Source organism: Protopterus annectens, chromosome 1.part0 (assembly GCF_019279795.1).
Source record: "Protopterus annectens isolate FY-2018-M chromosome 1.part0, PAN1.0, whole genome shotgun sequence".
Lineage (NCBI taxonomy): Eukaryota > Metazoa > Chordata > Ceratodontiformes > Protopteridae > Protopterus > Protopterus annectens.
In genome coordinates, this window is record NC_056725.1 from 631,350,313 (window position 1) to 631,363,369 (window position 13,057).

The window sequence follows — 13,057 nt, forward strand, 5'->3', positions numbered from 1 at the left end:
AGTCTTGGGACCCCTCCTCTTAGGTATATACTTCTCTGAAGTGCAAGAGAACACCAAGGGTCTATGGCTAACCAAGTTCACAGATGACTGAAAACTGGGTGCCATTATCGGTTCCTCTGCTGACATAGACATCCTACAAAAGGGCCTCACTGAGACTGACACCTGGTGTCAAAATCATGGCTTCAAACTAAATGCCAAAAAGTGCATTGTTATCCCCTTTGGCAAAAACACTGTACCCATGAATTTCCAAATAGTGGGAAGTACATTTAACACAGAAAGCATGATAAGAGACCTTGGGACCCAAGTGGATAGTAACCTCTCCTTTGATACCCACATTGCCACAGTGGTCAGAAAATCTTTCTTTGTGGCCCACTTAATCACAAAAGGGTTCACATCTAGAAATAAAGAAGTCATCGTTCCCCTCTACTCATCACTTATCAGACCTCTCATTGAATACAATGCCCCATTTGGGATGTACCTCACAAGACACCTACAACAACTTGAGAGGCCCCAAAAGTACCTCACCAAGAGGATCACTGGCCTCAAACAATTGCCCTATGCCGACTGGCTCAAGAAACTCAAACTCTACTCAGTCGCATACCGCTTGCTTCGAGGAGACCTCTGTCTGACATACAAAGCTATGTTAAACCCAGAATTGTTGGACATGCTCCACTTGAATCTCCCCGAGCTACATGCTCTAGCAACCTAAACCTCACCACAACAATAAATAGAACATGCTGGAGGGATAGATTCATGTCTCAGAGACTTCCCATGCTCTGGAACAAAATTCCCATCCATGTCAAGCAGAGCTTGTCATTAGCACTATTCAAGAGAAACCTTGATAAGTGGATGGGTGATAGGAAGTTCACCCCTGGGATTATGTCTGGGGCACTGCTCAATAGAGGGGCAGAATTTTAACAATACATGGGTGGCAAAAGCCAATACACTATTGGCTAGGCTTGCTTTGGCCCTCCGGCCAATAGCCTGGTACCTACCTATGAATCTATGAACCTATGTACACTTACTGTAGGTATTTGCCTTGAATTCCAAACCTACTGGAATACAGTCACAGAAACATGTTCAAGTATATGCCACTGCAGCTGCTGATACAGCTTGGGCAAGAAGGAGAAGGGTGTTTACACCCTCTTTAACTTTTCACAGCCTGCATGAGGTGGAAATAGTAGAGCACTGCAGGGTGGATAGAGACACACTCCAGGAACTCTGCAACCTCTGTCATCCTCAACTGACAGAAAAGGCAACCTGAGGGCAACCAATACCTGTGGAGACCGAGGTCAGTGTAGTACTCAGAATTTTAGCTACAGGAACCTTCCAGAGACCAATTGGGGACATGCTGGGGGTGTCAAAGGCATCAGCATCCAGGATCCTACATCAATTCCTGAATGCTAGATATATCATGGCAGTGATAATATATGTTTTCCTTGTACCTCCAAGGACACAGCTACAACTATGCAGGATTTCTACCTGTAGCACATTTCCCTGAAGTCTTGGGTGCCACACCCATCAGAAATGCATACACACCTATGGAGGAACGCTATAATGAAGCGCAAGCTCAAACAAGAAATATAATAAAACATATTTGGGCCATACCTCTTAACCTCTTAGTGCAAGAAAGCAGGACAAAGCCTAACAAAATGGGGGTACAAAGGCCCAAAAATAGGGACAGATTTTAAATATTGCTCTTATAAGGTTGCTAAAGAAACAGTGTTTGTGTTAACATGCATTTTCTGAAGGATTTTAAGTCTGAAACACAAATGTATGTCATTATTTGGTGACTACAATTTTCAGATTATCACAGTGATTTGCCAGAAAATCAAAGATTTTATGAAAAACAGACCAAAAATATGAGAAGAAAATCTGGACATTCTGCAAAAATCTGGACAGTTAAGAGGTATGCTGAAGTCAAGGTTTTGGTGCCTAGATACATCAGGGGGTGCCCTGCAACACAATCTCAGTACTTGTGTGAAATTATCACTGGCTGTGCTATCCTACACAATATTACCCTGAGAAAACAGCTGCCACAGGAGCATCAAGGAGAAGGAGCACACATCTGCCACCACTGGCAAGGTCATCACAGCCAGACGCAGGTGAGGACACAGAGATAGAATCGCCAGCTGCTTTGGTTTTAGCTAGACATAAGCATGCAGAATATGACCTCACCCTGGCCAAGAAGCAACAGATAGCATGCATTCTGGCCACTTAAAGGGTACAACTTTCATCCTATTCACTTACATACAGTAAAATTGATGCCAGGCAATGCTCACAATCTTTACTTACCCTTGTGTTGGCTATATACTGCTACCATTAGACAAAGTCAAGCCTGAATTACAGCAGTTAGAACTGTAGGACTGTCAAGGCAAATGCTGAACCTGGAGCAGGAAAACAAATGTGTAAGAACATGAATGAATGGCAGATATTTGCCTACGTTACTTGAAAAAGTATTTAAGTAGAATGTGTGTGAGTTGTTCAGCAATGACATTGATATGGGACAGGACTGATTTATGTCGATAGATTTCTGCCATTTATCAGCTAGCATGCTTTATGCATCAAAAATACCCAGAATACAAAAAGCACTCCAAAGTCTAATTACCTCTATATATTCTCACAAGTGACTCAATATGCCTCCCTGATATATCAGTGATTTGAAGGTACTAATCACAGCAGTAAAAAGGCTTTAAGAAATCAGTAAAACTTTCAAAATAGCATCAGCGATACATATACTAAGCACTCAGTTAGTGATGCAACCTCTGCACCAGAAAAAATACATATCTATCCTTAAATCCAAAAGATAGAAACAAGGATATGGCACAGTTATCATCATTTGCACAGGGTGGGGTTTGGGGGCAGAAGACCAAAGGTGGCACCAAAGTAGTGATTATGTGTGAGTAAGAAACACAGGCAGCAGAAATGTAGATAATATCAAATGGAAACTGTGACAGAATGACCTACAAGCTTCATGAATGCCTCATGTACCTGTTATGTGTGTGTTTGAGTGGGCACTCGAAGTGAAATGTGTGTATGAGTGCCTGCATGAACACAGCCAAGCTCTGTGCTAGCTCTACATCCTGGCATGTTAGACAGATGTGAGCCATGTATGGTAGAGGTATTGGTTCATCATCATTGCCTCAGACCATGAGAACTGGCTTTACCAGGGGTTGCACTGGCATGTCCGTGCCCATGGTCAGATGGGTTGGTGCTAGCTGAACATGAGTGACGTCTGCTGGGCAAGCTTTTTCTCATGACTATGCCCAGGTTCACCACCCCGTGGCCTACCAAATCTGGGTGTGGACATCTCCATCACTAATGAAGTAGTGGAAGTAGTGGCACTTTGGGAGTGGGATCAGGCATGGCCACATTGGCTATCAGTAGATGGTGATATGGACCTACGGCCATGTAGATACTCTCCCCCTCCCAGCAGATGTTCCATCTCACCCACACTTTGGCTAAGGCCAGAGTCAACTGGCACTGAAGCTGCAGTAACCACACAAGCCTAATCAAGTGTGTCATCTTCAACCTTTCCACTACCTGAGGGCTCAATGGAATGGGTATGTGTAGGTCTACTGACTGTGTTGGAAGGAAACCCAGAAGAGGTGTGAGTCACAACCTCAGTGTCAGTTTCATCCCAGACTGTGCCTCCATTTTTACACCATCATCATCAGAGCCTACAAATACTCTGACATCAGGTGGCATTAATCCTACACTTCCACTGTCAGGATCACCCATGATAATAAGCAACAAACACATGAATGAAATTACTACTCCACTAAATATTAAACCATCATAGATAATATAAAAGTGATACTGGTCACACAATTGTAGATAGTACAGTAATACAGACACTCATTTCACTCTCCTCACACATGCAGATAATTACACATCTCAGTAATGTTTATTAATAAGCAAATAAATATTTGCTTACCTTGTGCAGTCTCCATACTTTGCATGAAATGAAGCAAGGAAAGGATAGCAATTAAGCATCACAATGAGAATAACACAGGGGGACAGCAAATACACAATCACCTACAGTATATGTCCTGTAAGAAATAGCTGCAACTAAAACTTGGCTCAAATGTCCACCCACACCAATGTGTACTGAACAACTCTCTTGTATAACTCAATAGGCACACTTACAAAAAATGTATCAGAGCAAGTAGTAGTGAATTTATATATTTTATATATTTTATTTTGCAAGCAATTATACGTGTTGCCTTATGTAAGTGTACCTGGAAGCTGGTCCTGGGACGCACTTGCCTTCCCTGCCACATCAGCACCAACATCAGGTAAACAGTACTCAGTCTCCACTGAGCTGTCTGGATCTCTGACAGTGGACAGGAACTCCTCATCTGATGTCATTGGTAACTCAGTAGGAGGACTAACCCTCATAGCCAGTTTTTCTTGGGCCACTGCAGCTGCACTCCTCTGGGCTGATGAAATGATATCAGAGGCCTAATGCATAACTGCAACTGCGACCACTGACTGCATTTACATCATTAACTAACTGGTTCCAATTTCCTTTCTGGCAGCCATATCCCCATGGCCTCTCTCAAGCAGAAAAGTTCCATGCCACCTCAGAGCCTGTATTATGATGTCACTGAAAGGGGAGTTTCATGGATTTGTAGCCTTGGGTGTCATATTCCCATGTGACATAAAACAGAAAAGGATAAATATGTATCACATAACAAATGCATTTCTTACAAAAATAATCAGTCTGTGTATCCTTTTGTCAACATTAATCACTTGAAACACACTTTTCCTTTAATACAACTGAATGTTAGGTGGCTGCCTGCCTTCTGTGGAAGGTTGGGCGCTGGGCTGGCAACTTGACACTATAAAACTCCACTGCTAATCATGAGCAGACAGGTGATCCACTGTGGTGACCCCTAACTGGGAAAAGCTGAAAGAAGAAGAAGTTAGGTGGTTGCCCAACCTCCCCCTCACACACAAACCAAGAAATACCACGGAAGTAATGTATATATGTTTTACACAGAAATATCAGGATGCTTACAAATTTGTAACAGAAAAGCACTTGAAACAAACTTCTCTTTTTGGACAACAGAATCTGAGGTGACTCCTCACCTCAAAATACCAAAACAAATGAAGGTTTGTACAAAACAAGGAATATCACATAAATAATGTATACATGTTCTCCACACAATTATCAGGATGTCAACGCTTTTTCTGCAGATAAGCCAATTTATGAATGCCAGTCACTTTTCACTGTGCCCACCACTCCTGTGGAGGTTGATCTGGGCTATCTGAGAAGCACAACACCAGTGCCAGTGACATGTACATTACATTTCTCTGCAATAACATAGTACACTGAAAAATCAAATGTTAAAAATATAGTTGTGCTAAAAATATAACCTGTCTATCTCTGAAATATAAATTACTGGCAAAACTACCCATGCAAACAGTGAAGTATAAGAATTGCATACATATAAAAGTTTCAGTTTCTCCTGAATATATAAATACATGTGTAACATTTTACAAAATTTAGATTGTACTTGAATAATACAAGGATTCCTTAGAAAAATTAAGCATCCTCTGCAGAGAAATCACCTTCAAAGGAATACTAGTCTTCTGTTTTGTCGAAATACACACATTTCCTCACCTTCATGTTCCCTAGCTACACAGTTAACTTTTTATAGCGTAGATTCAGCCCTCTGAGCACTGTGAAGCTGCAGATGAGGTGTGAACTCATTAGAACTGCTGAATGCCAAACGTTTGACTTTGTCTAGCAAGTGTAACATAGTGTAGGGTCTACACAATTTTTCATTGCTAATGGCTTGCATTTGTGAATTATTAGTGTGAGATAGAAAGAAAACACAACAGCAATTCAGGCAACATTCACTGCAGTGGGTTTGTCAGTGAGGATACACTTACAAGATGTGGAACTAGCTTCATGAGCTTTTAAATAAAACAAAACACCACACATTTATAATTTTTTGTCACTAATAGCAAAAATCTCCTGCTTTTGCTGAAAACTGTTGTTCACTGTCATGTATTTTTATCATACATTTAAAGAAAAATGATACAAAATGCATTATAGACTTCTGAGATTACAGCATAGATAAGGAAAAAATGAAAACAATATGAAGAGAAAGCAGAGCTGTATTTGTGTAAACATATTCATAAATGGTTGTGTGATCATTCAGTGCACTAAATATGCTGACCACACATGTACAACCAACTGAGAATGTACAAAATGTATGTCCTGTTAAAAGTGTAGAGGAAATGTGAATTGCTTCTATGCATATTGTTTGATTGCTGTTGCATAGCTGTGTCTGTGGCAAAGAGAGATAACACATTCCGACTGTGTTTTATTATTTCATTACATTGATAGTTCAGATCCAAAGCTGTGCAATTGTTTAACATTTGTTTCAATTTAATTTCTTTGTCTTTAACATATGTGCAATGCATGGCCTAGTGTAGAGATGAGTAAATGTATAAATATTTAAAATTTAATGTCGGTTACCTTAAGAAGAGCAAACATGCTTAGTGGCATTGCATGGCAGTCAACAACTTGGATGATAGTAATGGCAGAAATTGCACCTGTGACCCAACTCTGTGTGTATCACAATGTGTAAATACATTGAGGTATACAACAGATAGGTAAACTGTGGTTCAAGTTCCATAGTAGTTATTTTTCCTGAGGAACGATCATAATAGGTACTAACAGAAGGAGTATATGTTCACTATTGCCCATTACATTTGCACATTGCTCACCTGTGCACAGACATTGTTGACTGCTTAAGTAAAAAGCTAAAACATTTTATTTGCTTCACCTTCTTTCGTGCAAACAGGCTAAGTGGTGATGAGTGAATGTTAGCACTCTGGACAGTACTGAGTGTAAAAAATAGAGCTGTCTCCTAGCTTTTTCTGTGGCACCAGGTGTAAGTTCATGGCCAGAACAGAGATGAGTCAGGGTTCTCATCCATCATACTCCACTTATTTTTATTAAGGCTGTCCCACTGTAATTTTTCACAAAACTTAGAATGCAAAGATAGTTGTACATACCAATACTTATGTACAACAGATTGATTGAGCATACACATGGTATCATATCTATTACATGTGTAACTGCTGTAGCATGACAGTGATGATTATGTAATTATAAATGTATTTTCAGACCTGGGATGGACTTCAAAGTTTACTCATCTACACACCTCCCATAATGCAAGTATAACTGTAAAAAAGAATGTATTGTATGGTCTGAACCAGAACTCAGCAATCTACTCTGAAAATAATACAAGTATATTCATGTCCAGTATATTATCACACATTACTTCTGCATCACACCTGAGGATGCATAAGCCAGGACCTTGTGATGTCATACACATATATGGTTAATTGAAGTATAATACCAGTCACTCTTTAAGGTGAATATTAGTAATAACCATGGTTGTCAAACACTTTTTCTGTATCAATGAGAGAAAAACATATATGTGGAAATATATGCATTGTATTTTTACATAGGTTTGAATCCCACATTGGACAAATTGCTTTTATCACTGTATAAGGTCCCACAAAATATGTGCCATAAAACTGATTCCCCCCACATTCAGATCTTAAAAGTCAAGTCATTTAACATATTAGTATTGACCACTGGACAAACTGATATCAGGTATAGCAGCACACATGCCAAAAATTAATAGCAAATGTCAAATTATCATTGCTAATTCATAAACTACCTTCCTTTTTGGTTGGCAATGTTTCTTTCCACTTAACACTGAGCAAACGTGTTGGCATGGTTGTGCAGTCTTGTGCACTGGTCATAAAACATGATATCACATATTGTAGGGAAAACACTTTTAGTGTTGTTGGTGGACATGTGCAGACATGGCAGGAGATGGGAAGGACGGTGGTGCCTAATTCAGGGCACAAAGGTGGGGTGTGGCACTCCTCATAAAGCACTACAGCTGTAGGTTACTGCAGAATGACTATACTAGGTCCCAGTATAACACTGATGTTTGGAATATTCTAGCCAGGGCTCTTTCCAGTGCAACTGGCATATCACGCACTGGTGAGCAAAGCAGGCACCATTATAGTGACCTGCAGTGGTGCAAGGAGGAACAACTCAACAAAATCCCACAGTTACATAAGTATACAGATAAAGCAACTTTAAATGTTATGGAAAGCTGTAGACAGCCAAGACTGGCATGCATGATGCTTTCATGTCGCTTTTTCTCTCCTTCTTTATTTTACAGCTGCTCAGAAATTTCAGTGAACAGGAAGGTGCATGTTGAAAGATTAGAAAGACTCAGAGAGGCAAGGGATATGTATGTGTGCAGCACAAATTAACATGATTGTATGGACATTATTGCTCTTCTATACATTACTAGCAACTTAGGCATGCAGATCTTAACTGTAAAAGCAAGCAATCATACATGCATTCTTTTGTAGCTCTTAGTAATTATTATAGGCAAGTGCAATTGTGTATTTAGATTTGGTGGGTTTAGTTCCCATAAGTAAAAAATACAGACAAATTACAAAAATATATTTGTTTAATATCAATTCCAGCAAATCTGGCTTTAATGACATGTTGCTAACTAATATGTATCATCTTTAAAAGAATATATGCAATATCTGCATATTGCAAAGATTACTTGTTACAATTCACAATCCTATTTTGGATTTGGAAAGCTCAATAGCTGATACAATAATACAAGTATATGTATTGTAATAAAACATTTGAATGTAACATATACTTTTCTGCCAACAAACAGAATGCTTTTCAGCAAAGAGAGCTAGGCCATCTGCTACAGTTCAGCATGCCAATCCTCCACCAGCTACCACACCAACTCCCAGCACCTCTAGGATGCAACCTGGCAAAACTGCCAGTGCAGTCCCTGCATTATCTGACCCATTCACATTAGGTAGCATTGCCTTAGCTGGTAGTGCACTGGCACCCTCCAGAAGTATTGGTGGAAGTGGGGATTATATTACCTGGCAGGAGCTGCCAGAGATGGGGTGTGATGTGATAGAAACTGGCATTTGTGCCTGCCTCAGTCATCTGGAGAGGATGTTCCTTACAATGCAAAAAAAAAAAACCATGTCAGTCAATCTTCCAGGGAGCTGAGGAAGGAGACAGTGATGACAGTTCTGAGGGTAAGGACTAGATTCTCACTGAGCCTATGCTTGACAGGCATGTGCCTCCAATGTCCCCTTCTTATCACCAGTCATGATGTCCCCAAACATTTGTGTACATCACCATCCCTGTGTCTTGTTTGTCCTGTTTGTCTGTACCTGCTTCCTTACCTACCCTACTTATCTGACGCTGACATTTCTATGTGACTTCACCAACATTCCTCTCGTCTTGAAATAAAAATAAATAAAAATAAATAAATAAATAAATAAAAATAATGGGCACTAGTCCCACTAACAAAAAATAAATAAATAAATACAAATGTCCCATACATGGTTCTCCACTTTGTGTATGTATCTTCATTTGGTTCTATTGACTATACAATATGATTGTGTTGTTGTCACCCATCTGTGTTGCGGTGACAGGCCAAATTCATCCCATTTTCTATCCATGTTCATATTACAGTGTTAAAGAAGTGGATAGCTATGGTTAATGTGCCATTAAAAAACACTGCTAGGTATATGGTCATCTCTCCTTGTATTTGTACCATCACTCCAAGTCCTATGTAAATGTATGTGTATCTATTATGTCAATGGATGGTGTCTGCAAACTGTCCAGTTATTATCCATCTCATCAAAAGGCATTTAAAAACACAAAGAAGGTAGGAGACATGATCTTCACTGAAAATATACTTACTCTTACTCAAGTGTACCTTGCAGCAATGCACTTGCAAGTGATATCTCAGTAATTGGTCCACTGTCAATTACCCTACAGAAATAAAGAGCACAAATGCACATTTACATTTGTTATGGGTTTATACTGACATTGGACATTGGTCATCATTCAACAAAAAACATTGATATTGTCTGAAAAATCTAGTACAGTACATCAGTTCAGCAGAATATGGAATATGAACACACATACATCAACACATGCAGTACTGCTGTTTCCAAAGTGTGTGTGTGTGTGTGTGTGTGTGTGTGTGTGTGTGTGTGTGTGTGTGTGTGTGTGTGTGTGTGTGTGTGTGTGTGTGTGTGTGTGTGTGTGTGTGTGTGAGTGTGTTATCTAAACAACATACTGAGAAACAGGTACATGTATATCTCAGTTGTGCAACATACATTCATGACAGCTTATTTCATATAGGTTACCAGGATGTCTTTAAATGTATTTTGCACATTGCAATCACAAAGCAAATCTGATGTCCAGTCTATGCTTACAAGTCTCATAACAGTTTATGTTTATGGAATATTATGATGATGTCATGCTCCATAAAGACCACTATGACAGTACTAACATCAGGCGTCTGTGATGGCATGAATGTTAAGTACTGTTTTCCCCAGCTGGACTAACTCATTAGGTAGGGGTTAGAATTACACAACAATCAACTTGTGTGTGTGCCTCTATGCCTAACTATGTTTGGGTGGTTAGAAGAGCATGAGTCTATGTCTTAATGTCATCATTCAGAATTAAATTGTGCAGTGGTACATGACTACACAGCTATTTCATACAGCCCTCCCAACATCTTCTTCTCACCACACACTGATGATCATCTGCTATAAGTTGTTCTCTGACAATATAAAAGTCAGGCTTGTGCTGTGGTACTAGCATTAAGTACAGTTTCTCACTTATGTGACTAGGTAGGAGTTCTAATCTCACTGCAGTCACCTTATGTGTGTATTCCGTCACCTCCCATGTTGGAGACAATTTTGGAGCAGCATGTGAGACACTCCCACCAACATCTTCTTCTCAACCTGTGCTGATGTCATCTGCTATAAACTGTTCTCTGACAATGTTAAAATCAAATTTGTACTGTGGCTCTAGCATTAAGTATGGGTCTATATTAGATGATTGAAACTTCAGGTAATTGAATACCTAAAGATCGAAACCTAAACAGCAAAAGCTGTAAATATTGAATGGCCACTTACGCAAATTCTTTCATAGGGAAATCATACAGATGCTTCAGACAATATCCATTGCTATTACATGTGGCAGATGCATGCAATACACAGCTGTGTGTAGAGAATCCTATCATAATATTGTGTTTGTGTGTGTTATTATTCTTATGGCTGATACCTATATCAGCCAGGGATGGTTTAGTCAAGTGTATTACATTTGGCACAGTGAGCTTCCACACATCTTGTCAGCCATACAGCTCTATTCTTTCTTATGCATACCTATTAGGAATTGACAGTGCAGACTTCCCTTCAAGGTGCTGTACAAGATGCATGTGTGATAATCTTTCTGTGTTGCACCCAATAACTACAGAGATCATTGACAAGACTGATGGCATGGGTTTTATTCTTGTACTTATGGCTTGTGGCTTATGTGCTATGCAAACTTCTCAATTGGCCAGGATTGCCTCTGAATTCAGCTCTAGGTTTAACACTGTCCCACTTAACCCCTCGAAAGACAGTATATTTTTGAAAGGGGGTGGTGAATTCCTTATAGAATACTGGCAATCATTACAGTTATATGTCTGTTCCTGCAGAACATCTATAATAACTTAAACTCACATATTCAGGCAATGTCACAGATAAATGCTGTTAATATTTTAAAACTGTTCCTGATCATTCCTGCTACCATCAGCAGTTGTCCATGAGTCTGTTGTTATGCATCCACAACTGATTGTGAGTTATTCTGACATTTCAGTATTATTCAAGGAAGTCATTTTGCAGATCTTCACAGCATGCACATACTCCCTATTGTATATAACAACCTTGCTAAATGTTCTGTCCAGTGAGCATGTCAGTGATGTTTATATCACAACCATTCATCTACACTGACATGTAACCTTGTGTGATAGTTACATATATACTATCATGTGTGATGATATAAATATACTCACATAGGAGATGTAAACAGCAGTACATACTGTGCTATCTCCATATGTTCCTAATGTTATGCTACTGACTTATCTTTGAAGTGTACATACATTGACATATCCTCTCTTGGGTAAATTGTTACATTTACATGCCCTCTTCCTCTTTCTTCATTCCTATCATTCATGCCTGTGGCCATTTTAATCAACACACATTCCTTGTCATCTGTATTTATGTTTTATTGTATCTCCCCTTGCTGTTCACTCCACCATCTATGATTTCAGTCTGCAAATTATTGTTGAAATGTACACTGTACTCTGTACACATTGCTATAACGTGTTAATACCACATTTATCACAGTATTTTAACCCCAGGTAGTCATTGTACCTGTCTGTGAAATCTCACAGAGTAGGTTTGCCTGTAGGAAAACTTCTATGCACCTTCTGTATGCATTCATGCTGCTCTGCATAATTTCCTGGCCACCAACAGTGTTGCTGGTCATGACACATTGCTTGTATTCTGGTAACACTATGCGCAGCATGCATATGCATTTAACACTGCTGCTCATTGTACTGACACATAAACAGCGTGTAGACTTCAGGGATATATATATATATATATATATATATATATATATATAGATGTATAAAATCATAACATAAAACAACAAAGTGATATTTATTGGAAGTATACTAGTTCCAGTGATACCTGCAGCCACATTAGCACCAATTAAAATGAGAAAGGAAAAAAATACTTGATTATATAACTTAAAGAAAGCACATGACTGATGACCTCAGCAATTAATTAAATAAAGAGTTAACTGGATAAAGACACTATTAGGAACATTATCACATAATTTTTGCAACAATATGTTATAATCATAAATGACCATTTAAACCAGAAGTGAGTAAAGCTCCAGTTAAATTAATCTTATTCCTTGTTATTAAACAAAACATGTATCTGATTTACAGTTATTATAGCATTAATGAATACTACATCAATCCCCATAAAAGTGAATACCGTCCCTTGGTGAACCAGGGAATGTTTAAATAATGCACTGCAATTCTTTCCTCCTAACATTGCTCAAGTGTAAAAAAATCTGATCCCTAAAGCATCTCATAGTCTGTTCATTATA